The sequence below is a fragment of the Lathyrus oleraceus genome, chromosome 2, assembly GCF_024323335.1.
Source record: "Lathyrus oleraceus cultivar Zhongwan6 chromosome 2, CAAS_Psat_ZW6_1.0, whole genome shotgun sequence".
NCBI lineage: Eukaryota > Viridiplantae > Streptophyta > Magnoliopsida > Fabales > Fabaceae > Lathyrus > Lathyrus oleraceus.
In genome coordinates, this window is record NC_066580.1 from 224,372,783 (window position 1) to 224,399,485 (window position 26,703).

The following is a 26,703-nucleotide window of genomic DNA, read 5'->3' on the forward strand; positions in this document are numbered from 1 at the left end:
ACATTGGAAAATTTTCCATTTTCATATTCAAGAAATTCCACGTACTCATTCATATCTCGACTACTTCATTCATTCACTCATTCATTCATCGCTCTCTCTATTGAGTGTGTTTTCTTCATCATTCATTTCCTTCATACCAATAATGGCTAGGAGCTGGTTCATTGACATTGGAGGATTTGCAAAGAAAGTGAAAAGAACTACACTCTTTAGCTGATCAGATAAAGGATGGTGGGAATGTCCAAACTATCACTGTCGTATAGACAATAGTGATGTTTCTAGCGAGTGGCCTGGCTTTCCGATTGGTATAAAGTAGTTTGATCTTTCTGATGTAGAATTATTAGACCATTTAGGGTCTAAATGTGGTGCTAGTAATGCAAATCCTCACATGTTTATCGACGAGTTCATACCAACATTGGAAGGAGACTAAGGCATCTGCTATACACGTCCTTAGAAATCTTCCAGGTGCTAAGAAAGATGGGGGTGGCTGTAGCGGTGTATTCGTCACTTTATGATTTATTGACTAAATCAAAAGCAAAGTATACAAAGAATCGAGTCGCCACCGCACTTTTATTTATCCTAAGGAATGGCTAAAAAGCGAACAAAGGCCTAAGAAGTTTTACACATAGAAAACTAATAAAAAGATCAGAGAATCTGGGTAAGGGGTAAATTACGCAATGGGAAGGTGTTAGGCACCCAAAACGTCCTAGGTACTCCTAGGGAGCCCTTTTCACACTTGTTGTATAAAAAAGTTTATTTGTTTATGACATATTGTGCAAACATGAATGGGAAGATGAGAAAAGAATGTACAATTTTTATTGTTTTTATGTTTGAACGGATGAACCCGTTGCCTACGTACCTTCCATCAAAGGTAAGGATCAAAACGCCGTAGTTCGGCTAAAAGATTTCCAAAAATTAGTGAGTTCATTTTAAAACACAAGCATTAAGGCTTTTCATTACCAATGGGAGAAAACTCAACCTGACTTCAACAATCCACCATGCGAGGACGGCTTCGACGTACTAGAGGGGTTAACCCTGTTTTCAGTACGGAAGTCTTACAATCAACTCACTAAGGATAAGGTAAGATTTACATCAACCACTATGGTAATTGAAACCTATGGCTAATGTATGAAAACATATTAACAATGGACAAAGCCACAAAACAAATGAATGGGTGAAGTTAATTGATTATGAGTATTCACAAAATATGGTCAAAGTATGATTAGGATTCAATTCCCAGAAGTGTTATGAAATGGAGTTTGAAAAGTCAAGGACTTAGGGTCCAGGTTTCTAATTTTGAAAGACAGAAGATGTTTGCACAATAGTTAAAGTTTTGAAAGCAACATGTGAAAAGGTTTAGGACAAAGAGGGTATGGAAAATGGAGTGTAAAACTTCTCAGACAGGTTCACCTCTTGAGATCATATAGAAGATGATTCAAGTGTGTCCTTAGGAATAGGCCATAAAACAATAACAAACACAAGCAAGGTGATACCCGAGGCCAATAGCTGGGCTTATACCAATCTCACAACAAAGGTGGATGCCGGATACCAATAGATGGATTTACACCAGTCTCCTAAAACAAACAAGGATGTCAGATGCCAATAAATGGATTTATTCCAACCTCCTAAAGCAAAACAAAACCTGGATATCAGATTCCAATCTATCTGGACTTACTCTAATCTCCTCAAAGCAAAACAAAATGTGAATGTCAGATGCCAATCTGTCTGGGCTTACTCTAATCTCCAACAGATGATCATAGGAATACAAAAGCCAACAACATGGTCTTACAATTGCATCCTCACATACAACAAACAAACAAGCATTAAGCAATGGACATAAGTAGCCAAATGAAATGGTCTTATACTCTATCCCTTCCAAATCATAGGAACAATGGCCAATTAATGGACTTACAGTTGTCCTCAATGGGCAATCAAAGATGTATCTCAAAGATATGAAATGATGATCATGCAATAATGAGCAATTAATGATGATAAGTGCACAAAGGAAAACAAGCAAACATGTACAGATGCACCAAGCAATCAAGCAAACAAATGTCATTTAGCACACACTATATCCAAGCAATTAGGCTCAAGCAAGGGTTAAACTGTAAAGTCAACTGGAATGGGGTAAGTTGTGCTCTTAACCTTAACATTGAGAGTTAAGGTGAAGCAGATGAAAGGATATGAGGGGTGTGCCTCATGATCTTATCCCTGGTTAGGGAGATCTTTGAATATCAGAAGGTGTGGGAGTTCAGAAAGTTGGAACTCTCTCCACAAGTTAATGACTCGATAGATCTTGGGTTAAGATCCACAATGCTACAACATGTAATGTGAGCAAAGGGAAGACACACAGAATAGTAGGAGATGGACTATACATCTCTTCTATCTACCAATTGCCTTATCAAAAGGACTTTTCCTGCTTGGGGACAAAGATAAACAATCACAAACATTGCCTCTTAAGGAGGACTTCAGACAGGTGCCTGGCCAAGTAACAGGCCAGGTCTTCCAGACTACATGGAGAAGAGATGTTATACTTCAATGCTTAAGCTATCAAGCAAAGCAATAGCAAGTTCACAATGAACTATAGCAACTAAATGTACCTGTGGAAACATCAAACAAATCAGTATGCTATACAGACAAATCAACCAACAGTTAATGCAACAGACAACCAAAATAGGCAAAGGCAAAAGCCACAAGTCAATCCCAATTGAATCAACTTTAACCTACAAAACACACATTAGTAATCAAAAGCAACTATCAAATGCTCTCAAGATGAGGCATCATTAATTGTGTAACTTGCATGTGTAACCTGAAACAAAGCTTCAAACATGAGATGTAAACCCTTAGGCCAAAGCCTAGGGTCCAAGATAGGGAAAACATTTAAAACAAAACCTGAAAATTGACCAAAACCAAGACTTATCAAATAAGAACAAAGTCCAATTGGTCTCATGTCAAAACTATGCACCAATTCCATTTCATAAGCAAATCATGTCAAATTATGCAAGTTGAAACACATTGGAGCAAACAAAATGATCCACTTCAAATCAAATCAAACATGGCTCAATAAATTCCAATAAAAATAATGCCTAAACAGAACAAATTGAATGAGCAACACACCAATATTCATGGCAATTGGGTAAAGGGAAGCATGTCAATTAAAATCAACAAGTCAAAGCATGTTCAAGCAAGCTCATACAAGGCACCAAACCATGCATCAACTTCAATTAAGCATAAAATAGAAATGACATAAGATAAACGAGTGAAACCAAAACCATGGCAAACTTCAAGATGTCTATAATACACATGCCAAATTTCAAGTCCATCCAATAAACCACAAGAATTTCACAAATCATATAAGATCATGACTCACAAAATGTTCACAATTGGTCAAACAGAGAAGAAATTCTCATACAAATAGAAAATGCATTCAAATATTCCAGGAAAAATCACAAGCAAACTTAACATCCATAAGTATCAACATGCAAAAATCCAGATCAATTCAAGTTCAATAGGCATGGTAAATAAATTCCACCAAATGGACAAGAAATGGTGTGACATACATTGCACACCTTCAAAGATCACATCATATCTCACCATCCAGAAAGGCAAAAATTACAAACCATATACCAAAATGACCAGGATTGAGTCTAGATTACACATGTAAAATTTCAAGAATTTTGGATTAACCATCATGATTTCACAAATGAAATGGCAAGCTATGTGCAAGAAATGACATGTGAAAACAAATCCTAGGCAATTATTTTTTCCATCCGTGCACAAATTCATTAAAAATAACCATAAAAAAGTAGACAACATGATGAACATTTCACAAAAAATTCCAGGTGATTTGGATTATTATTTCATGAGTTATGGATTTTTCAACGTGAAAGAAAATTAAAAAATATGTGAAACAAGTATGTGGACATGTGAAGGTAAAGTGGAATAAATGCTAAAAGCCAAAAACGAAATGGCCTTGGACAGGATCGAACACACGCCGTTCTTAAAGTCGGCGCTCACTTAATGAAACACAGCGTTTCATTAAGTGAAGTGGCATGCTTTGATTCGCGACATGGCATACAAACACAAATTCCATGCAAACTCACAGGCAAATGGATCAAACTGCATCTGGGAAACGAAAACCTAAAGATTCAAGCACATTCATCACGTGTTCATATCACCAAGAACAAAACATTCCAGAAAATCATGAAACTCATACCAATCGAATCAGCCTTCATCATAGATCACTAATCTAACATTGATTTCACTTAATTCTAACCACATGAAAAGAATCGAGCAGAATAAGTTCTAACATCCAATCTTCAAATCAAGATAACTTCCTCAAATCTTAATGAAATTCCATGATTTAAATTGCAGTGTGATCTACATGCTAAGATCTACAAGAATCACATCAAGATTGTGAGAATTGGAGCAATCGAGTTTTACCTCTATGAAGATGCAGCAACTGATTTCGTTGGATTCAAAGCCTGGAAATGTGAAACAGATCTCCTATGTGGCTTGGATGAATGTATGGAAGCAAGGCTTCAGCTCAAAACAACTCGATTCTCCTTAAAACTCCAACTGCCATGTGAAGGTTCAAGGTTCAACAGCTGCAATTCCTCAAGAATTATCCACGATTTGCTTCAATAGATCTTCCACTATGCCTGCAGATGATGATTAGATCGAGAAACAAGCAAAAGAAATGAAGAACAATCAAGAACAAAGTTGAGAGAATTTGAGAGAATTTGAGAGATTTTGAGTTTGGATCTGAAATTGTGAATTGTTCATGCAGAATTCTGCAGAATTCTGTTATGATTAGTGTTTTATACCACCTGTTAATCCAGCTAGTTAAACATGATTAGCAACAATGCAATGAATTAGTGAATTAAGCATGTTATGCAATTTGGAAAAAATTCCCTTATGCAAATGTAACCAATGGAACAGTAAAATTTCACTTGCAGCAAGTCACAAATTCTATTTTGAAGCAATGGCAATTGGTTTGGCATGAAAATTGTGCATACTTTTCAAATTCACCTTTTTTCCCACCAAAATTCAAATTGATTCACTTGAAAAATGCACTTTTTATGTGATGAGTTTTAATGAAATGTGATGATGGATTATGATAGAGCATGTAAAAAGAGATTTGCTCAAAAAAGAATCACATGAATTGGCCTTTTGGTTTAAAAGTTATGCCTCCTTGAAGTTCAAAAATTCTTGACAATGATTTGATCATAACTTGCCAACCATAAATGAGAAATTGATGTTCTTGGACTTTTTGGAAAGGTGAGAGCAAGATCTTCAACTTTCACGTTGGACAAAATTTGATTTGAAGCTTTCTTGATGATGTAAAGTTGAGGAGAAGACCTTTCCATTTTTGGCAGTTTGAAATTACAGGTCACTTGCTATTTTTGGAAACTTTTTGTCCGACCTCCAATTCCTCAATGTTGATGTTTGGCATGTTATATGAGACTTGTATGGACATTAATGAGGCCTTTCTAACCATTTCCCACCACCAAATCCCTGATTAAATGCACAGTTGACCACAATTGACTTTGCTAGGGTTTTGGTTGACTGAACAATGCCTTGATGAAATCCAAGCCTCTACCGCTTGAGATCTTGATTCCAAATGATATCACAACTCATATGAATCTCTTATGAATGATCATGGTGCCCAAATTCTCAAGAATGGCCACCATCTATTGCTCAATGAATCCCTTTGACTGGCTTGACCTAATTGCTTCATCTGCAAGTAACAAGGTTAGATGACAATATTTTTGTACTTTTGGGTTAGTAAACAAATGAAAAGCAATGATATACAAATGCTAAACATGCTTGGTGATCAAGAACTACACTCAAAAGACAACCCACCCATAAGGAGGGAGGCAAGGTGCACAATGATCCTTGAGGCAATGATATGATATGAGGTGATGCCATGAGGGATCTTAGGGACAAAATCGGGGTCTTACAGATGCCCCTATTTAAGGTCATTCTAACCGGAGAAGTGAAGTTTAGAAATCTTCATCTCGACGCGGTAGAATGGGCTTAAATAACAGTAATGAGACAAATTTTGGTCCCTAAGAGACCTCATGATGCAGATGTATGCATGCAAAAGACACAGATTCTGTGGGGATATGGTTCACACAGAAGAAAAGACGATCCATCGGAGTAATACACTCACCAGGAACAGAGGCTCAAACAAGACTCTTATTGGGGATAATAAGAAAAAGAATGCGTGAGCAGGACACGACTCTGATTTGGGGAAAAACAAAACTGACACAGCGTGACCAAGACACGACTGGACCGGAGACCTTACTGGGGAAGTAAAGGACTCACACTGGGGAAAAGAATATTTCCAAAGGAACGCATCCATTGGAAAGACACAAGCTGACTCAAACTATCCACAAAGGATACTTCGGATAAAAATCCAGACTCGGACTAAGGAACGGATTCACAAAGAACCTCCCTGCCGGGGAAAATGCCTATATTGGGGAAAACGCCAATACAGCAAAGGGTAAAATCACAACAGGAATTCCACTGGAGAAATGTCTAACAAAGAGACTCTCGCGGGGAAAAGCAACAAGATGAGGTGTTACCGGTATAAGGGTAACAAACTTAGGAAGAACGAATATCTAAGACCGGTATAAGGGTGAGAGATATCAATCAACTAGACATCTGAGAAAGACCTGAAAAAGGTACATCAACTCAGAGAAATCTGACTCCGCAGGGGACCAAGGTCATAATAGGGAGCAGAAAGGAAGGAACACCAGGGATACCGAAGTATATAATAGGTGACCGACCGAAACGTGAATTGGTATATATGCCAAAACACTCCTCATCCGAAACACAAACTGGTTAAAGGATGGAATATTCGATTCTACAAAGAATACGAATCTTACTCTGCGGAGAAAACAATCAAAAGATTGACCCAAGAGTGCAGGAGACATATTATTCATTACCGTCAGAACGTGAATAATATACTCGAAAAGGAAGAGACACCAGAGATACCGATTAGGGCATATAATAGGTGGCCTGCCAAAGCGTGAATTGGTATATATGCCAAAACACTCATCATCCAAAAGGAGGGCTTGAAAAAGCAAATCGACTTACAGGATGGACATTCGAGTCCACAACGGGAAAACTAATCTTACTCAACTGGGGACACAAACCCAAAGAGCGCATGAGATATAATATCCATTACCGGCAGACCGTGGATAGAATACTCGCATGAGATATATTATCTATTACCGTCAGAACGTAGATAATATACTCGCATGGTAAGAAACACCAGGGATACCGGTTACTGGGTATATAATAGGCAATCTACCGAAAACGTGAATTGGTATATATGCCAAAACACTCATCATCCAAAACACAAACTGGTTAAAGGATGGATATTCGATTCTACAAAGAATACGAATCTTACTCTATTGGGGAAGATCAACAAAGGACTCTAACCAAAGAGTGAAAGAGATATATCATTCATTACCAGCAGACCGTGAATAATATACTCGAAAGGAAAAGACACCAGAGATACAGAACTATATAATAGGTGACTAACCAAAAAGAGGGACAATCGATACCAAGCACACGGGTAAACTAAAGACAACTCAAAGGGATAAATTGCAAGCATCCGGCAATTATCCGAAACAACAAAGAATATTCGATTCCGCAAAAGGGAAATAACGAATCTTACTCGACTAGGGAAACACAAAAGGCTTCGACTGAAGAGTGCATGAGATATATTATCCATTACCGTCAGAACGTGGATAACATACTCGCATGGAAGATTATCCACAGCCCGTTACTGGGTTAATAAAGGATAAATCGACCGAAAAGAAAGGCATTGAGATACCAAACTAGGCATATAAAGATGACCAATCAAAGGGAGCAACAATCATTACCAAGCAAACGGGTAAATGAAAGGCGATCTGCTGAGGATGAATTGCATAAACAACAATTATCCACAAAGACTAGCTGGGGATATATTGATAGACAATCAATGATCCGGGGAACAAATCACTAGCAAACGGTGAAAGGACCCACTGGCGACTTCAAAAGAGGGATAACATTGCAAGCATACGACAATGATCCAGAAGACTTGCTGGGGATACAATTGCTAGCAACCGACAATTATCCACAAGCAAGAAAGGAATATCAACATCGAATCAACGAATGAAGATAACCACAAAGAGTAACCATCACCGGTTAGGATGAACAACAAGGTTAACTCTGCAAAGGGGGAGAAATTGGGTTTCATAACTACCGAATGCTGGGTAGAATACCAAATCAACTCCGCGTGGGGAATGAAAGAATCACAAATCCGCACGGGAACCAAAAATAGGGTTTATAACAAACCACAAACTCTGCTGGAGAGCGAGAAAATAGGATTTACGACTACCGACTACTGGGTAGAAAACCAACAACTCTTGCCGAGGAATAAAAGGTATATAACCATAAATTCCGCCAAAAAGGCAAGGAAAGTAGGACTTACAACTACCGGTTACTGGGTAGAGGCCCAAAACGGATTCCGCTGGGGATAAAAAGAATTATTGCCGGTTACTGGGCAGTTCATTCATTTATCCACAGGGAAGCACAAGAAACAGCTGACAAACAGCCAATTCAGGATCAATCCGAAAAGACAGATTGAATCAAGACACGTCCTAATGAAGATATAACTCAATAGGAAAATCCGTCCCAATATATATGTTGGGAGGAAACGGAAGAAACCGTCATCCACGAGGATATATCTCAGTGGGGAACTGCAGAAGGTAAGACAGACACTTTCTGCTTTTGGGGCTGACTCTATATGGAGAGATTTGACCACCCGACATCTGCTTGGGAAGATCTATAAAGAGATCTATACCACCCAAAAGCAGGAGACAACAAACAAGAGATATATGGCAAAAAATGCAACATGAATATCTAAATGTTTATGAATATGCATGAATATGCGTGATTTATGTTTGATGAATGCTGACAAAACAGACATTTCTAACACAAACAGGACCAGGAATCAAACATCCGGTACTATATTTCCAGGGAGAACCAAGGAAGTCCATCTGGAAAGCCAATCTGCAGGAGATCTTCAAGCTGAAAAGCAAAGATCTGCGGGGAGGCAAAAGATCGGAGATATCACAGATATCAGAAAATCTCTGAGTAATGGATCAACAACAACCCAACTGGAGTACAGAAAGTCACCACAGGTATAAACAGCCACAAAGACAAATCTGTTGGGGAAACAGGAGAAATCCTTAAATATCTGCAGGGGAACAAGAGCTCACTGTACGGGCAAAAATTACCACGAAGGCAACTCCGCAATAACTCCGCTGGGGAACAACCCTCAAAGGGAGAACAGATCATCCATGTAGAATCTGACTGCACAAGCAACTCTACATGGTGAAAATGCAAGTAACCACTCCATTGGGGAACAACCCACTGAGGAGGAAGAAAAGATCACACAAGTAGATTCTGCAACAAGCCACTCTACTGGGGATCAAAAGCAACAGGAGATCAACCACATCTATGGATGATAAATCACCAACCAACCCTACTGGGGAAAACAGAGGTTTCAACTCTGACGGAGATTCTGAGGGGAATATCACAGAGGCAACCCTGACTCTGTTGAGGAATACCCATTCCATTGGGGATTTTGCATATACACGATCCACCAAACCACAAATTTACAGGCAGATCCACTGGGGAAATCCACTGCGGGATCCACTGAGAAATATGGAGGAGAGCTGGGGATCAACCACCGAATGCTGACTCTTCTGAGGAGAAAATCCACAACTGCTGAGGAGGAACACAATCACTGCCCTGCTGAAGGGAAACACTGATGAAGAGACATAGCAAATCTGCTGGCGACTTAGCCGGGGAAGAGGGTACCACCGGAGAAAACGACGTCTTCCCCAAGCACTCTATTCTGGGGATATATCACAGATTCCTCTAGCGACTGTGCTGAGGAAAGATAACAACTCAGCTTGCGACAATACTGGGGAAAGTCGTAAAGTACCGGGATATCAATCCACCAACCATTGAATCTTCAAAGGGAAAGCATCCATGCTGAGGAGAAAAAACCACAACTCCGCTTGGCGATAGCACTTGGGATAGTGACATGGTACCGGGGTCTCACACCACCGACTATCGAATCTTCCAAAAGGAGACACCCATGCCGGGGAGAATACTGCTGGAGAAGAAAACGAAGTCTTCAACAACACTCTACTTAGGGAACAACCCTAACAAAAGCTCTGCTTGGGGAACAACCCCAACAAGAGCTCTGTTCAGGGAATAGCCCCAACAACAAAGCAGGATAAAGAGGATACAACCAATGCCAGGAATATGAACAAATGTCTTACCTGTTGGAAATCAAGCCCCCCTCGGGAGAGCATTGAGAAATTCTTAAGTATCCTTTCATCATTGTGAATGTTCACTTTGTTTAAAACAACAATTTTTTTTTGAAAAGTTTATTTGTTTAAAACAATGACATTTTATCAATTAAAACATGCAAAACATTTGTTGAATTGAAACAAATAAGAATGCAAATAATTGGATAAAAGCTCAAATTGATTTGATGGAATGGTAGCCTGCAAATGGCAAAACTCCATAGATCTGTACAATTTTGAAATCAGTGATATATATTGGAAGAGGGCTACATTGAACATAATGATCCTTTCTCTACCAATTTGAGTCTCGATGTATGCGAAGCTTCAGTCGACGACGAATCGAGAACCTCTGATGAAAAGACAGCTGCGGAACAGAAAGTCTTGTCAGGATGCAGTTACTTGCCAAATCCCTAATTTTTGCCTAGATTGCCCCAGGGTGAGGTACTCAATCTAGAGGGATGCAAATATACTCTTTTCAAGTCTCTAACTTTTGCCTGGATTACCCTTGCGGGTTCTCCACCGAGACGCTCATTTTTGCCTAAGCCGCCCTTTCGAGTTTTCAACTTAGCGAGCTATTCTGTTTTTCATTTGCATATACTCTTTTTTTTAGGCAAAGTATTTCTTGACTGCATCTGAATTCACAGGACGAGTGAAATCCTCCCCATCCATTGTTGTAAGCATCAAAGCACCGCCTGAAAAGGCTCTCTTAACAACATATGGACCCTCGTAGTTTAGAGTCCACTTGCCCCTGGAATCGGGCACGAAAGACAAGACTTTCTTGAGCACGAGGTCACCTTCTTGGAACACACGAGGCTTGACCTTCTTATCGAATGCTTTCTTCATTCTCTGCTGATACAACTGACCATGGCACATGGCAGTCAATCGCTTCTCTTCAATCAGATTCAGTTGGTCATAACGACTCTGAATCCATTCGGCATCAGTCAACCTGGCTTCCATCAAGACTCTCATTGATGGGATCTCCACCTCTACTGGGAGAACAGCCTCCATGCCGTAAACAAGAGAGAAAGGGGTTGCCCCTGTTGAAGTGCGTACCGATGTACGGTATCCATGCAAAGCGAATGGCAGCATCTCATGCCAATCCTTGTACGTCACTGTCATCTTCTGGATGATCTTCTTGATATTCTTGTTAGCAGCTTCAACAGCCCCATTCATCTTAGGTCTGTAGGGACAAGAATTATGGTGTGCAATCTTGAATTCAGCGCACAACTCATCCATCATCTTGTTATTCAGATTAGATCCATTATCAGTAATGATCTTATCTGGCACACCATAACGGCAAATCAGCTGGTTCTTGATAAACTTCACAACCACCTGCCTGGTCACATTCGTATACGACGCGGCCTCAACCCATTTGGTGAAGTAGTCAATTGCTACGAGAATAAACCTATGTCCATTGGACGCCTTCGGTTCAATCATGCCGATCATGTCGATTCCCCACATAGAGAAAGGCCATGGTGATGAAATCACGTTCAGAAGTGTCAGAGGAATATGAATCTTATCCGCATAAATCTGACACTTGTGGCATTTCTTCACATATTTGCAGCAGTCAGACTCCATTGTCAGCCAATAGTAGCCTGCTCTCAACATCTTTCTTGCCATGGCATGTCCATTGGAATGAGTACCAAATGAACCCTCATGGACCTCAGTCATTAACAAGTTTGCTTCATGTCTATCCACGCATATGGGCAAAACCATGTCAAAATTTCTCTTGTACAGCACTTCACCACTGAGGTAGAAACTGCCTGACAACCTTCTCAAAGTTTTCCTATCTTTCATAGATGCCCCAGGCGGGTAGACCTGGTTCTGGAGGAAATTCTTGATATCAAAATACCAAGGCTTGTCATCATTCACTTCTTCCACTGCGAACACGTGAGCGGGTCTATCCAAGCGCATCACGGCAATATTGGGAACTTCATTCCAATATTTGACAATAATCATGGAAGCAAGCGTAGCAAGAGCATCTGCCATCCGATTATCCTCTCGAGGAATATGATGAAAGTCAACTTCTGTAAAGAAAGTTGAAATCCTTCTTGCATAATCTCTGTATGGAATGAGACTGGGCTGATTCGTCTCCCATTCACCCTTAATCTGATTAACAACTAGGGTCGAATCACCATACACGTCGAGATGTTTGATTCTCAAATCAATACACTCTTCTAGTCCCATAATACAGGCTTCATACTCTGCCATATTATTCGTGCATTTGAAAGTTAGCCTTGCTGTAAGCGGAATATGCGTGCCATGGGGAGTAATGATTACTGCCCCAATACCATTTCCGTACTGATTTACAGCGCCATCAAACACCATTGTCCATCTGGAACCAGGTTCCAGACCTTCATCAAGTGTAGGCTCATCACAATCTTTCATTTTCAAATACAGAATCTCCTCATCTGGGAAGTCGTACTAAACAGACTGATGATCTTCAATCGGCTGGTGCGCTAAATGGTCAGCCAAGATACTACCTTTGATAGCTTTCTGAGCTCGATACTCAATATCATACTCAGACAACAGCATCTGCCAACGGCCAATCCTCCCAGTTAAAGCAGGCTTCTCGAAGATATACTTGATTGGATCCATTCTGGATATCAACCAAGTTGTATGATTTATCATGTACTGGCGCAACCGCTTAGCAGCCCAAGCTAAAGCACGGCACGTCTTCTCAAGCATTGAGTACCGAGACTCACAATCAGTAAACTTCTTACTGAGGTAGTAGATAGCAGATTCTTTCTTCCCTGATTCATCTTGTTGACCGAGTACACAACCCATCAAGTCTTCAAGAACAGTCAAATACATAATCAGAGGTCTTCCTTCCACAGGCGGAGACAAAATCGGAGGTTCGGACAGATACTCCTTGATACTGTCGAAAGCTTTCTGGCAATCCTCGGTCCAATCATGAGACTGATCTTTCCGAAGGAGCTTGAATATAGGCGCACATGTGGCAGTCATGTGGGATATAAATCTGGAAATATAGTTCAAGCGGCCAAGAAAACCTCGGACTTGCTTCTCAGTTTCGGGTGCAGGCATCTCTTGTATTGCTTTGACCTTTGCAGGATCAACCTCAATACCTCTTTCACTTACCACAAAACCCAACAACTTGCCAGAACGGACTCCAAATGTACATTTGTTCGGATTCAGGCGAAGTCTAAACTTCCTCAGACGCTGAAAAAGCTTCAACAAATGCTCAACATGTTCAACTTCCGTTCGGGACTTAGCAATCATATCATCAACATAGACCTCTATCTCCTTGTGCATCGTATCATGAAACAAGGTAGTCATAGCTCGTTGATACGTGGCTCCGGCGTTCTTCAGACCGAAGGGCATCACTCGATAACAGAATGTTCCCTAAGGTGTGATGAATGTTGTCTTCTCCATATCTTCGGGTGCCATCTTGATTTGATTATAATCGGAAAATCCGTCCATAAAGGAAAAGACTTTGAATTTAGCTGTATTGTCTACCAACATATCAATATGCGGTAGAGGAAAATCATCTTTCGGACTAGCCTTATTCAAATCTCTGTAATCAACACACATACGGACTTTTCTGTCTTTCTTAGGAACATGCACAATATTGGCCACCCATTGAGGATATGTAGAAGTCACCAGAAACCCCGCATCAATTTGCTTCTGAACTTCCTCTTTGATCTTCACTGCCATATCTGGATGAGTTCTTCTGAGCTTCTGCTTCACAGGCACGCACTCAGGCTTCAAAGGCAGGAAATGTTGCACAATATCTGTATCTAGACTCGGCATGTCTTCATATGACCAAGCAAAGATATCTGAATATTCTCGTAGCAACTCAATCAATCTCTTCTTGACAGACTCTTCAAGAAGTGCCCCAATCTTCACCATACGAACACAATCCTCAGACCCCAAGTTGACTGTTTCCAGATCTTCAAGATGTGGCTGAATGATCTTCTTCTCGTGCTCAAGGAGACGGGTAATCTCTTCAGGAATCCCTTCAACGTCATATTCCTCTGCCTCAAATACAGGGAATTCAAAATTGGGAGATGGCGTTGGATCATTATGTTCAATGGGTTTTAGAATCAACCTGCATAATGATTTTGGTTAATGAAAAACTTTAGAATTTAAACAAGCAAACCATTATGCAGATGAAAAATGTTTGCTTTTATTCTTGTTTTTATGGGTTTTTTGTGATCACTGATTTCATGCAAAAGCAAAAAGTGAAAACAAATGGAAAAACAAATGTTTAACAATGCATTAATTAAATGAAAACATCATTGTATTTAATGCTGCCAACAATGTCATCACTTCTCCTTTTGGCATGGGAGAAGGGTTTTGAACAAAGTGAACAATTACTCTGATCTATGAATGACTGTAGGAACATCTACAGCGACCCAATTGTAGCAGACACCACCAGGTATGATGAAGTTGCTCAGATCCTCTGCATCCTCTTCCAAGATAGCAGCAACTTCCTCAGGTTGATCAGCATGGATGAATCCTGCACTCTTGAACAAACCTTGCTCATTAAATGCCCTAGAACAATAGCCAATGCCAGCCCGGGATCTATTGTCTTCAAGCTCAATCACCTTCCCTAAACCAGCAACTGCACCACATTCAATGGCCAGTTTTGCATCACGATAGGAAGCAAATGAAGGAGACTTCTTCTCAATTGGTTCATCAATAGATAAAGCTTGGAACGACGTTCCAACTTCATCCCAGCGTCAATATATGAGAAAGAAGACAGGTGGCTAACCAGAAGAGCCTTTTCTCCCCCTACCACAACCAGTTTCTTGTTCTTGACAAATTTCAGCTTCTGGTGTAGGGTGGATGTCACGGCGCCAGCCTCGTGAATCCATGGTCTACCAAGGAGACAGCTATATGATGGGTGGATATCCATTACCTGGAAGGTAACCTGGAAATCACTTGGTCCAATCTTGATTGGGAGATCAACTTCCCCAATCACGGTCTTACGTGACCCATCAAACGCTTTCACAACAACACCACTCTGCCTCATAGGAGGACCTTGATATGACAACTTGGAGAGTGTGGTCTTTGGCAATACATTCAAACAAGATCCAGTGTCCACCAACACATTGGACATGGCATCATATTTGCAATTCATAGAGATGTGTAAAGCCATGTTGTGGTTTCTTCCCTCCTCAGGGAGATCAGAGTCACAGAAACTCAACGTGTTGCAAGCAGTGATGTTTGCAACTATACCATCAAACTGTTCCACAGTGACATCATGATCGACATACGCCAAGTCCAATACTTTCTGCAGAGCCTCCCTATGGGGTTCTGAATTCAACAGCAGAGATAGAACGAAAATCTTGGATGGCGTTTGTAGAAGCTGATCTACAATGTTGTACTCACTCTTTTTGATGAGCCTCAGCATCTCATCACATTCTTCATTCATAATGCCACTAGGGCCAACTGAAGAAGCAGGAGTCTTTTGTACAGAGGAGGAGGGTTTGTTTGGCGACAGCAAGTGCCGGATTCTGAATATTCACAGCGGTCCCAACTGGACGCTCAACAGTATCAGAAACAACAGCCTTAGCCTGAGGCTTAGGCGCAAATACTCGACCACTCTGGGTCAACCCACTAACATCAGCAATGTTTGTCACGGACGTTGAAGGCAAAGGCACTTCTACCCCATCTTCTACAGCAACGGGGTTATATCTGAATGGCACAGCTTTGTCAGAAGAATAAGGCACAGGGCCTGCAGGCTTGATTGTTAGTGAAGGAGAGACCTTCGGCTTGCTGCTATCATACCGGATAACAACAGGCTCAGGAAGCTTGAACACAGGCGATATAACATTTACCTCCGGTTCATCTTCATCAACATTTCGATTCTGAAGGATCTCAATGGTACCCTCATCCAGCAACTCTTGAAGCTCTCTTCGTACCTGATTGCAACCCAGACGGTTAACCGAGCAAATGCGGCACTTGTCGTGGTCATGCTCCATGTGGCTGTATTGACACAACAAACGATGTAATTCGACCAACGACTGCCTAATATGGCTGACATATTTGACCTTGTACTTCCCAGGGCACCCCTGGACCATATTCACTGACTTCCCATGCGCGGGCAATGGGTTCTTGGTAACATTTGGGCCTGAATCTTCAAAGCTCAGAATTCCACATCTCATAAGGTCTTGAACCTTAGTCTTCAGTGGGTAGCAGTTTTCAATGTTATGACCCGGAGCACCGGAATGATAAACACAATGTTGGTCTGGTTTATACCACCATTGAGGATTTGCAAGAATAGCAGGAGGATCCCTGGGTGTAACCAACTTCCTTTCCAACAAGGAAGGATAAAGCTCTGCATATGACATGGGAACTGGATTGAAACTGATCTTCTTCCTATTATAACTCAAGTTAGCTTGGTTGGTTGTACTGCCACGAGGCTGGTAAGCCTGTTACTATGGACGCTGCTGTTGCTGATACTGAGGCTGTTGATATTGTTGAGAATTGTCTTTGAAGACAGGTGCTATATGAGCCACCTGGTGCTGATTGCTGTTGCGCCGTGCTGGCTTCCTCTGAACAGAGGGTCTTCTAGGCTTAGCATGGGATTGCACAGCATGTGCCTCCCCATCCTTCTTCTTAAACGCCCCGTATCGTTTAGAAGAAGAGCTCTCATCCTTTGCCAATCATCCTTCACGGACTCCTTCCTCGAGACGCATCCCCATGTTCACCATCTCGGTGAAATCAAAAGGAGCACTTGCTACCATCCGCTCATAATAAAAAGAACTAAGAGTCTTCAAGAAGATCTTAGTCATCTCTTTCTCCTCCAGCGGTGGAGTAATCTGAGCAACCAGCTCTCGCCATCTCTGGGCGTACTCCTTAAATGTCTCCTTATCCTTTTGAGACATGGCCCTGAGCTGATCCCGGTCAGGCGCCATATCAACATTGTATTTGTATTGCTTGACGAAGGCTTCGCCAAGATCATTGAAGGATCGGATATTAGCATTGTCCAAACTCATGTACCATCTGAGTGCAGCACCGGACAGACTGTCTTGAAAATAATGGATCAGAAGCTGATCATTATCAGTTTGGGTAGACATTTTTCTCGCGTACATAACCAGATGAGCAAGAGGATAGGTGTTCCCTTTGTACTTTTCAAAGTCAGGCACTTTGAATTTGATCGGTATCTTCACACCGGGAACAAGGCAAAGCTCAGCAGCAGACTTGCCAAACAGATCTTTCCCTCTGAGGGTCTTCAATTCCTTCCTCAGCTCAAGGAATTGGTCATTCATAGCTTCCATCTTCTCATTAACATCCGGGCCCTCAGACGGCTCAGAATGATAGATGGTGTCGTCTACCCTCGGCATGGTGTGCACGACAGGAGGAGCAGCAACAGGGACCGGGCTAGATGCCGGCATATGAGCAAAAGTTGGAGCAGGCAGATCAGGCATAAAGCCTAGAGGCATACCCCAAGGAAACCTGGATGGCATAGCATTGGGCACATAATGAGCACTGACTGGCACTGTCGAAGCTACAATCTTTGAAATAACCGTCCTCTGGACGGGAGTTGCAGGCGGCTGAGCAGGTTGACTCTGAGCAGCGAGGAGTTGCTCCATCAAAGCGCCAAGTCTGGCGACCTCTTCTTTCAATTCACGGTTCTCTTGTTCTAACTGATCCATAACTCTTGCAGAATTGGCTCGAGTATAATACCGGTGAGTCAGCTTGTCTTCAAAATAAATGAAGAGCACAGGGTTAGGACAAGAAGACCAGAAACAAGGTACCTGCTTATGCGAAATGATGCATGCAATGATTGTGCATATGCTTTATTTTATTTTCAAGGAACCCTTAGGGCATTTATTTGCAATTTTTGATTTTTTTAAGCATTTATTATCATATGGAAAATATCTCATTCAATATATATCCAAGACAAAGAAGTACAGCATTTTTGATCGAATTACAAAGAGAAAAGGAAAATAACATCCTATGGATCCCTAGAAGCTCGGGATGCTGGAAGACGAGAAACACACAGCTTCTTGATCTCTCTCTCATAGGCTGCTTCCATATCTGCTTTCTCCTTTGCAAGTCGATCATACTTCCTCTTCCAGAATTTGGAAGACTGAGGAAGCAGAGAAGTCCAAGTATCATTCGGATCGTCGATCACTCGATGCTCAAGAAACTCAATCAGAGCGTCCTTCTCTTTAAGCTGCTGCAGCAATTCTTCTCTTTCACGGATCCAAGCACGTGAAAGGTCTTCTTCTCTCAACTCCTCTACACGTTGGGTAGGGAGGGTTGAAGGCCCAGCCACATCCAACGGTGTAGGTATCGGATGATCATAAGGCATCAGGTACTCGGCAGCTCTCTATCTGACCCAAGAGGTATATGGCTCCAAAGCAATGCAATTCTTCGGACCCAATTCATTCCTACTCTTCTTGCAGATCTTGCGCCAAGCGCGGACAAATCTGGCTTTCAGGCCTTGGGGATCTTTACCCTCCTGAAAGAACACACCTTCTAACAGAATGTTATGAGGCTTATCCCTTAGGGGGAACCCAAGCTGACGACGTGCTAGAATAGGGTTGTAGCTAATCCCACCACATGTACCAAGAAGAGGCACATTAGGGAATTCACCACAATAGTCAATGATCTGCACAATATCATACACGCGATCATACCAAGAGATATCGTCATTAGTGAGAGACATGAGTCTCTGAGACCACCGTAGACATCCCTTGTTCTCCTTGAAAGCAACAGTCTGCGGCAAGTGCGAAATAAACCATTTGTACAGCAAAGGCAGACAACACACAATAACTCTTCCACCCTTTGCATTCCTCAGATGCAAAGAGACATAGGCATCACCCAACAAAGTCGGAAAGGGATTAAGAACTGAGAAGATCCTAATGGCATTCATATCCACAAATTTGTCGAAGTTGGGAAATAATACCAATCCATAGATGAGCAACACAAATAAAGCCTCAAAGGCATCCTCACTCATGGCCTTCCCATAGATGGTAGCTTGAGCGATGAGGAAATCAGAAGGGAGACCCTGAATTCCACCTTTGGTAGTCAGATTAGCTTTAATTAAAGCTTCATCTATGTGCAACAAGTCTGCCATCTCTCGAGCCGTCGGAATACTCTCCAAGCCACTGAACGACACCTGATCCAGAATCGGAATCCCAATAAGGTGAGAATACTCCTCCAAAGTAGGCAACAGCTGGAAGTCCGGGAAAGAGAAGCAATGATACAGCGGATCATAAAACTGAGCCAGAGTACTCATCAAACCCTCATCAACCTGAGTAGTCAACAGAGGCAGAAGCTTCCCATAGCGAGCTTTGAAACCCAAGGGATCTAATACATAAGATGTCAGATTCCTTAACTCTTTCACATCGGGCTGTCTAAAGCTGTACTTCTTTGTATGCCTTTTTGGTCTTTCCATGTCTGAAAATTTTGCAAATGACCCTTTAAGTTCCTTGAAAATTTTCTCTTTTTCTGATGACATGAAATGCAGATGAATGCATGAATGCATGAATGCAACAATCACACTCAAGGATCAAGCAAATCACACCAGACAAAGGTCATGGGAAAGCTCATTGTATCCCTAATATCAATCATCCATTTTGGTGGATTTAGGTTTTCACCTTATCGACACCCAAGTTCCATTGATATTAACGGTACATGAACCGACTCAATCATCCTTAATATCAATCATCCATTTTGGCGGATTATGGTTTACACCTTATCAACGCCCAAGTTCCATTGATATTAACGAGGTTTGAACGACTCAACCATGAATCACGGGTTTGCTGAGAGTCACGAGCATGGAGTCTCGGTTAAGAACCACCCAAAGGGAGTGTACTAGGGTTTAAACCTGCCAGACACGTTCTACCAGAGGTTCCCATAGTCATCGTCCCATCTTTCGGATATTATCGGATGAACGAATACTCGTATTCCAAAAATATTCTCAAGCGAGACTCTTACGAGTGTAGTATCGCGTAACAATCGCATCAGATCTGACATCTGAACGACCTCCGCACTACGTCCTAAAAATAGGCCAAGATGGGTTTGGTAAACTAAGGTCCTTGGCTTCTAAGGCACATGATTGAAAGAATAATGCCTAACCACAAATAACTTGTGTGACATTATTAATCCAACATGACCTCCACCAAGTGAATGGACTCGCAAGTCAACTGGCTAAGGAATACTCCACACCAGTCGACAAGACTACGTCATTCTCTTATCCTAGAGTGCACTCGAGTTCGGGTACAGAACTCATCTCATAGAGATCACCAAAGCAAACAGCAAATGTATATCAAGCAATTCAAACATTACAATGAATACAGTTATCCCAAATTGTACAAAAATATGTCAAATAACAGATAAACAATATCATACAACAAGGGTGAAAAGTAGGCAATACCACCAAGGAAAGTCTAATGTATTCCCCAGCAGAGTCGCCACTTTTCTGTAGCGGTGTATTCGTCACTTTATGATTTATTGACTAAATCAAAAGCAAAGTATACAAAGAATCGAGTCGCCACCGCACTTTTATTTATCCTAAGGAATGGCTAAAAAGCGAACAAAGGCCTAAGAAGTTTTACACATAGAAAACTAATAAAAAGATCAGAGAATCTGGGTAAGGGGTAAATTACGCAATGGGAAGGTGTTAGGCACCCACTACGTCCTAGGTACTCCTAGGGAGCCCTTTTCACACTTGTTGTATAAAAAAGTTTATTTGTTTATGACATATTGTGCAAACATGAATGGGAAGATGAGAAAAGAATGTACAATTTTTATTGTTTTTGTGTTTGAACGGATGAACCCGTTGCCTACGTACCTTCCATTAAAGGTAAGGATCAAAACGCCGTAGTTCGGCTAAAAGATTTCCAAAAATTAGTGAGTTCATTTTAAAACACAAGCATTAAGGCTTTTCATTACCAATGGGAGAAAACTCAACCTGACTTCAACAATCCACCATGCGAGGACGGCTTCGACGTACTAGAGGGGTTAACCCTGTTTTCAATACGGAAGTCTTACAATCAACTCACTAAGGATAAGGTAAGATTTACATCAACCACTATGGTAATTGAAATCTATGGCTAATGTATGAAAACATATTAACAATGGACAAAGCCACAAAACAAATGAATGGGTGAAGTCAATTGATTATGAGTATTCACAAAATATGGTCAAAGTAAGATTAGGATTCAATTCCCAGAAGTGTTATGAAATGGAGTTTGAAAAGTCAAGGACTTAGGGTCGAGGTTTCTAATTTTGAAAGACATGAAGATGTTTTCACAATAGTCAAAGTTTTGAAAGCAACATGTGAAAAGGTTTAGGACAAAGAGGGTATGGAAAATGGAGTGTAAAACTTCTCAGACAGGTTCACCTCTTGAGATCATATAGAAGATGATTCAAGTGTGTCCTTAGGAATAGGCCATAAAACAATAACAAACACAAGCAAGGTGATACCGGAGGCCAATAGCTGGGCTTATACCAATCTCACAACAAAGGTGGATGCCGGATACCAATAGATGGATTTACACCAGTCTCCTAAAACAAACAAGGATGTCAGATGCCAATAAATGGATTTATTCCAACCTCCTAAAGCAAAACAAAACCTGGATATCAGATGCCAATCTATCTGGACTTACTCTAATCTCCTCAAAGCAAAACAAAAGGTGAATGTCAGATGCCAATCTGTCGGGGCTTACTCTAATCTCCAACAGATGATCATAGGAATACAAAAGCCAACAACATGGTCTTACAATTGCATCCTTACATACAACAAACAAACAAGCATTAAGCAATGGACATAAGTAGCCAAATGAAATGGTCTTATACTCTATCCCTTCCAAATCATAGGAACAATGGCCAATTAATGGACTTACAGTTGTCCTCAATGGGCAATCAAAGATGTATCTCAAAGATATGAAATGATGATCATGCAATAATGAGCAATTAATGATGATAAGTGCACAAAGGCAAACAAGCAAACATGTACAGATGCACCAAGCAATCAAGCAAACAAATGTCATTTAGCACACACTATATCCAAGCAATTAGGCTCAAGCAAGGGTTAGACTGTAAAGTCAACTGGAATGGGGTAAGTTGTGCTCTTAACCTTAACATTGAGAGTTAAGGTGAAGCAGATGAAAGGATATGAGGGGTGTGCCTCATGCTCTTATCCCTGGTCAGGGAGAGCTTTGAATATCAGAAGGTGTGGGAGTTCAGAAAGTTGGAACTCTCTCCACAAGTTAATGACTCGATAGATCTTGGGTTAAGATCCACAATGCTACAACATGTAATGTGAGCAAAGGGAAGACACACAAAATAGTAGGAGATGGACTATACATCTCTTCTATCTACCAATTGCCTTATCAAAAGGACTTTTCCTACTTGGGGACAAAGATAAACAATCACAAACATTGCCTCTTTTGGAGGACTTCAGACAGGTGCCTGGCCAAGTAACAGGCCAGGTCTTCCAGACTACATGGAGAAGAGATGTTATACCTCAATGCTTAAGCTATCAAGCAAAGCAATAGCAAGTTCACAATGAACTATAGCAACTAAATGTACCTGTGGAAACATCAAACAAATCAGTATGCTATATAGACAAATCAACCAACAGTTAATGCAACAGACAACCAAAATAGGCAAAGGCAAAAGCCACAAGTCAATCCCAATTGAATCAACTTCAACCTACAAAACACACATTAGTAATCAAAAGCAACTATCAAATGCTCTCAAGATGAGGCATCATTAATTGTGTAACTTGCATGTGTAACCTGAAACAAAGCTTCAAACATGAGATGTAAACCCTTAGGCCAAAGCCTAGGGTCCAAGATAGGGAAAAAATTTAAAACAAAACCTGAAAATTGACCAAAACCAAGACTTATCAAATAAGAACAAAGTCTAATTGGTCTCATGTCAAAACTATGCACCAATTCCATTTCATAAGCAAATCATGTCAAATTATGCAAGTTGAAACACATTGGAGCAAACAGAATGATCCACTTCAAATCAAATCAAACATGGCTCAATAAATTCCAAGAAAAATAATGCCTAAACAGAACACATTGAATGAGCAACACACCAATATTCATGGCAATTGGGTAAAGGGAAGCATGTCAATTAAAATCAACAAGTCAAAGCATGTTCAAGCAAGCTCATACAAGGCACCAAACCATGCATCAACTTCAATTAAGCATAAAACAGAAATGACATAAGATAAATGAGTGAAACCAAAACCATGGCAAACTTCAAGATGTCTATAATACACATGCCAAATTTCAAGTCCATCCAATAAACCACAAGATTTTCACAAATCATATAAGATCATGACTCACAAAATGTTCACAATTGGTCAAACAGAGAAGAAATTCTCATACAAATTGAAAATGCATTCAAAAATTCCAGGAAAAATCACAAGCAAACTTAACATCCATAAGTATTAACATGCAATAATCCAGATCAATTCAAGTTCAATAGGCATGGTAAATAAATTCCACAAAATGGACAAGAAATGTTGTGACATACATTGTCACACCTTCAAAGATCACATCATATCTCACAATCCAGAAAGGCAAAAATTACAAACCATATACCAAAATGACCAGGATTGAGTCTAGATTACACATGTAAAAGTTCAAGAATTTTGGATTAACCATCATGATTTCACAAATGAAATGGCAAGCTATGTGCAAGAAATGACATGTGAAAACAAATCCTAGGCAATTATTTTTTCCATCCGTGCACAAATTCATTAAAAATAACCATAAAAAAGTAGACAACATGATGAACATTTCACAAAAAATTCCAGGTGATTTGGATTATTAATTCATGAGTTATGGATTTTTCAATGTGAAAGAAAATTAAAAAATATGTGAAACAAGTATGTGGACATGTGAAGGTAAAGTGGAATAAATGCTAAAAGCCAAAAACGAAATGGCCTTGGACAGGATCGAAGACACGCCGTTTTTAAAGTTGGCGCTCACTTAATGAAATGCAGCGTTTCATTAAGTGAGGTGGCATGCTTTGATTCGCGGCATGGCATACAAACACAAATTCCATGCAAACTCACAGGCAAATGGATCAAACTGCATCTGGGAAACGAAAACCTAGAGATTAAGAACAAAACATTCCAGAAAATCATGAAACTCATACCAATCGAGTCAGCCTTCATCATAGATCACTAATCTAACATTGATTTCACTTAATTCTAACCACATGAAAAGAATCGAGCAGAATAAGTTCTAACATCCAATCTTCAAATCAAGATAACTTCCTCAAATCTTAATGAAATTCCATAATTTAAATTGCAGTGTGATCTACATGCTAAGATCTACAAGAACCACATCAAGATTGTGAGAATTGGAGCAATCGAGTTTTACCTCTATGAAGATGCAGCAACTGATTTCGTTGGATTCAAAGCCTGGAAATGTGAAACAGATCTCCTATGTGGCTTGGATGATTGTATGGAAGCAAGGCTTCAGCTCAAAACAACTCGATTCTCCTTAAAACTCCAACTGCCATGTGAAGGTTCAAGGTTCAACAGCTGCAATTCCTCAAGAATTATCCACGATTTGCTTTAACAGATCTTCCACTATGCCTGCAGATGATGATTAGATCGAGAAACAAGCAAAAGAAATGAAGAACAATCAAGAACAAAGTTGAGAGAATTTGAGAGAATTTGAGAGATTTTGAGTTTGGATCTGAAATTGTGAATTGTTCATGCAGAATTCTGTTATGATTAGTGTTTTATACCACCTGTTAATCCAGCTAGTTAAACATGATTAGCAACAATGCAATGAATTAGTGAATTAAGCATGTTATGCAATTTGGCAAAAATGCCATTATGCAAATGTAACCAATGGAACAGTAAAATTTCACTTGCAGCAAGTCACAAATTCTATTTTGAAGCAATGGCAATTGGTTTGGCATGAAAATTGTGCATACTTTTCAAATTCACCTTTTTTCCCACCAAAATTCAAATTGATTCACTTGAAAAATGCACTTTTTATGTGATGATTTTTGATGAAATGTGATGATGGATTATGATAGAGCATGTCAAAAGAGATTTGCTCAAAAAAGAATCACATGAATTGGCCTTTTGGTTTAAAAGTTATGCCTCCTTGAAGTTCAAAAATTCTTGACAATGATTTGATCATAACTTGCCAACCATAAATGAGAAATTGATGTTCTTGGACTTTTTGGAAAGGTGAGAGCAAGATCTTAAACTTTCGTGTTGGACAAAATTTTATTTGAAGCTTGCTTGATGATGTAAAGTTGAGGAGAAGACCTTTCCATTTTTGGGAGTTTGAAATTACAGGTCACTTGCTATTTTTGGAAACTTTTTGTCTGACCTCCAATTCCTCAATGTTGATGTTTGACATGTTATATGAGACTTGTATGGACATGAATGAGGCCTTTCTAACCATTTCCCACCACCAAATCCCTGATTAAATGCACAGTTGACCACAGTTGACTTTGCTAGGGTTTTGGTTGACTAAACAATGCCTTGATGAAATCCAAGCCTCTACCACTTGAGATCTTGATTCCAAATGATATCACAACTCATATGAATCTCTTATGAATGATCATGGTGCCCAAATTCTCAAGAATGGCCACCATCTATTGCTCAATGAATCCCTTTGACTGGCTTGACCTAATTGCTTCATCTGCAAGTAATAAGGTTAGATGACAATATTTTTGTACTTTTGGGTTAGTAAACAAATGAAAAGCAATGATATACAAATGCTAAACATGCTTGGTGATCAAGAACTACACTCAAAAGACAACCCACCCATAAGGAGGGAGGCAAGGTGCACAATGATCCTTGAGGCAATGATATGATAGAGGTGATGCCATGAGGGATCTTAGGGCCAAAATTGGGGTCTTAAAGTGGCATTCACTTTTTTTCACAGAACTATAAATGCATATAATACTGGTCAACAAAAGCGTCAAATTATTCAACATCATGGCTTAACTGAAGATCATGTACGCTGGCACAAGACTGGTAAGACCAAAACTGTAATAGAATATGGAGTACATAAGGGCTATAAAAAGATCTTGGTTTTGTATATAAGATCTGGGAAAGAGTCAAAATCCTACAAATCTGACTGGAAAATGCATCAGTACCATCCTGGGAATGATGAAGATGAGAAGAATGGAGAATATGTGTTTTCAAAAGTATTTTTATAAACATAATGAAAAATGAGGAACTTAATTCATGTGTCACAAGTTTCAACACCAACATGTTATATTTCTCTAACAATAATATTACAAATTTGAGAGTCCACCACCAGATCTATCTTCTGAGTGCAACAACACTGCATCTGGTGGGGCAAATAAGAAAGAGCTAGATTTCAACAAGCTACAACCCAATTAA

At 40.2% G+C, this 26,703-nt stretch overlaps 1 pseudogene; it reads left to right on the forward strand.

Annotated features, from left to right (window-relative positions):
• Positions 1–142: 142 nt before the first annotated feature.
• On the forward strand, positions 143–26,703 carry LOC127122674 (SUPPRESSOR OF GAMMA RESPONSE 1-like; annotated as a pseudogene).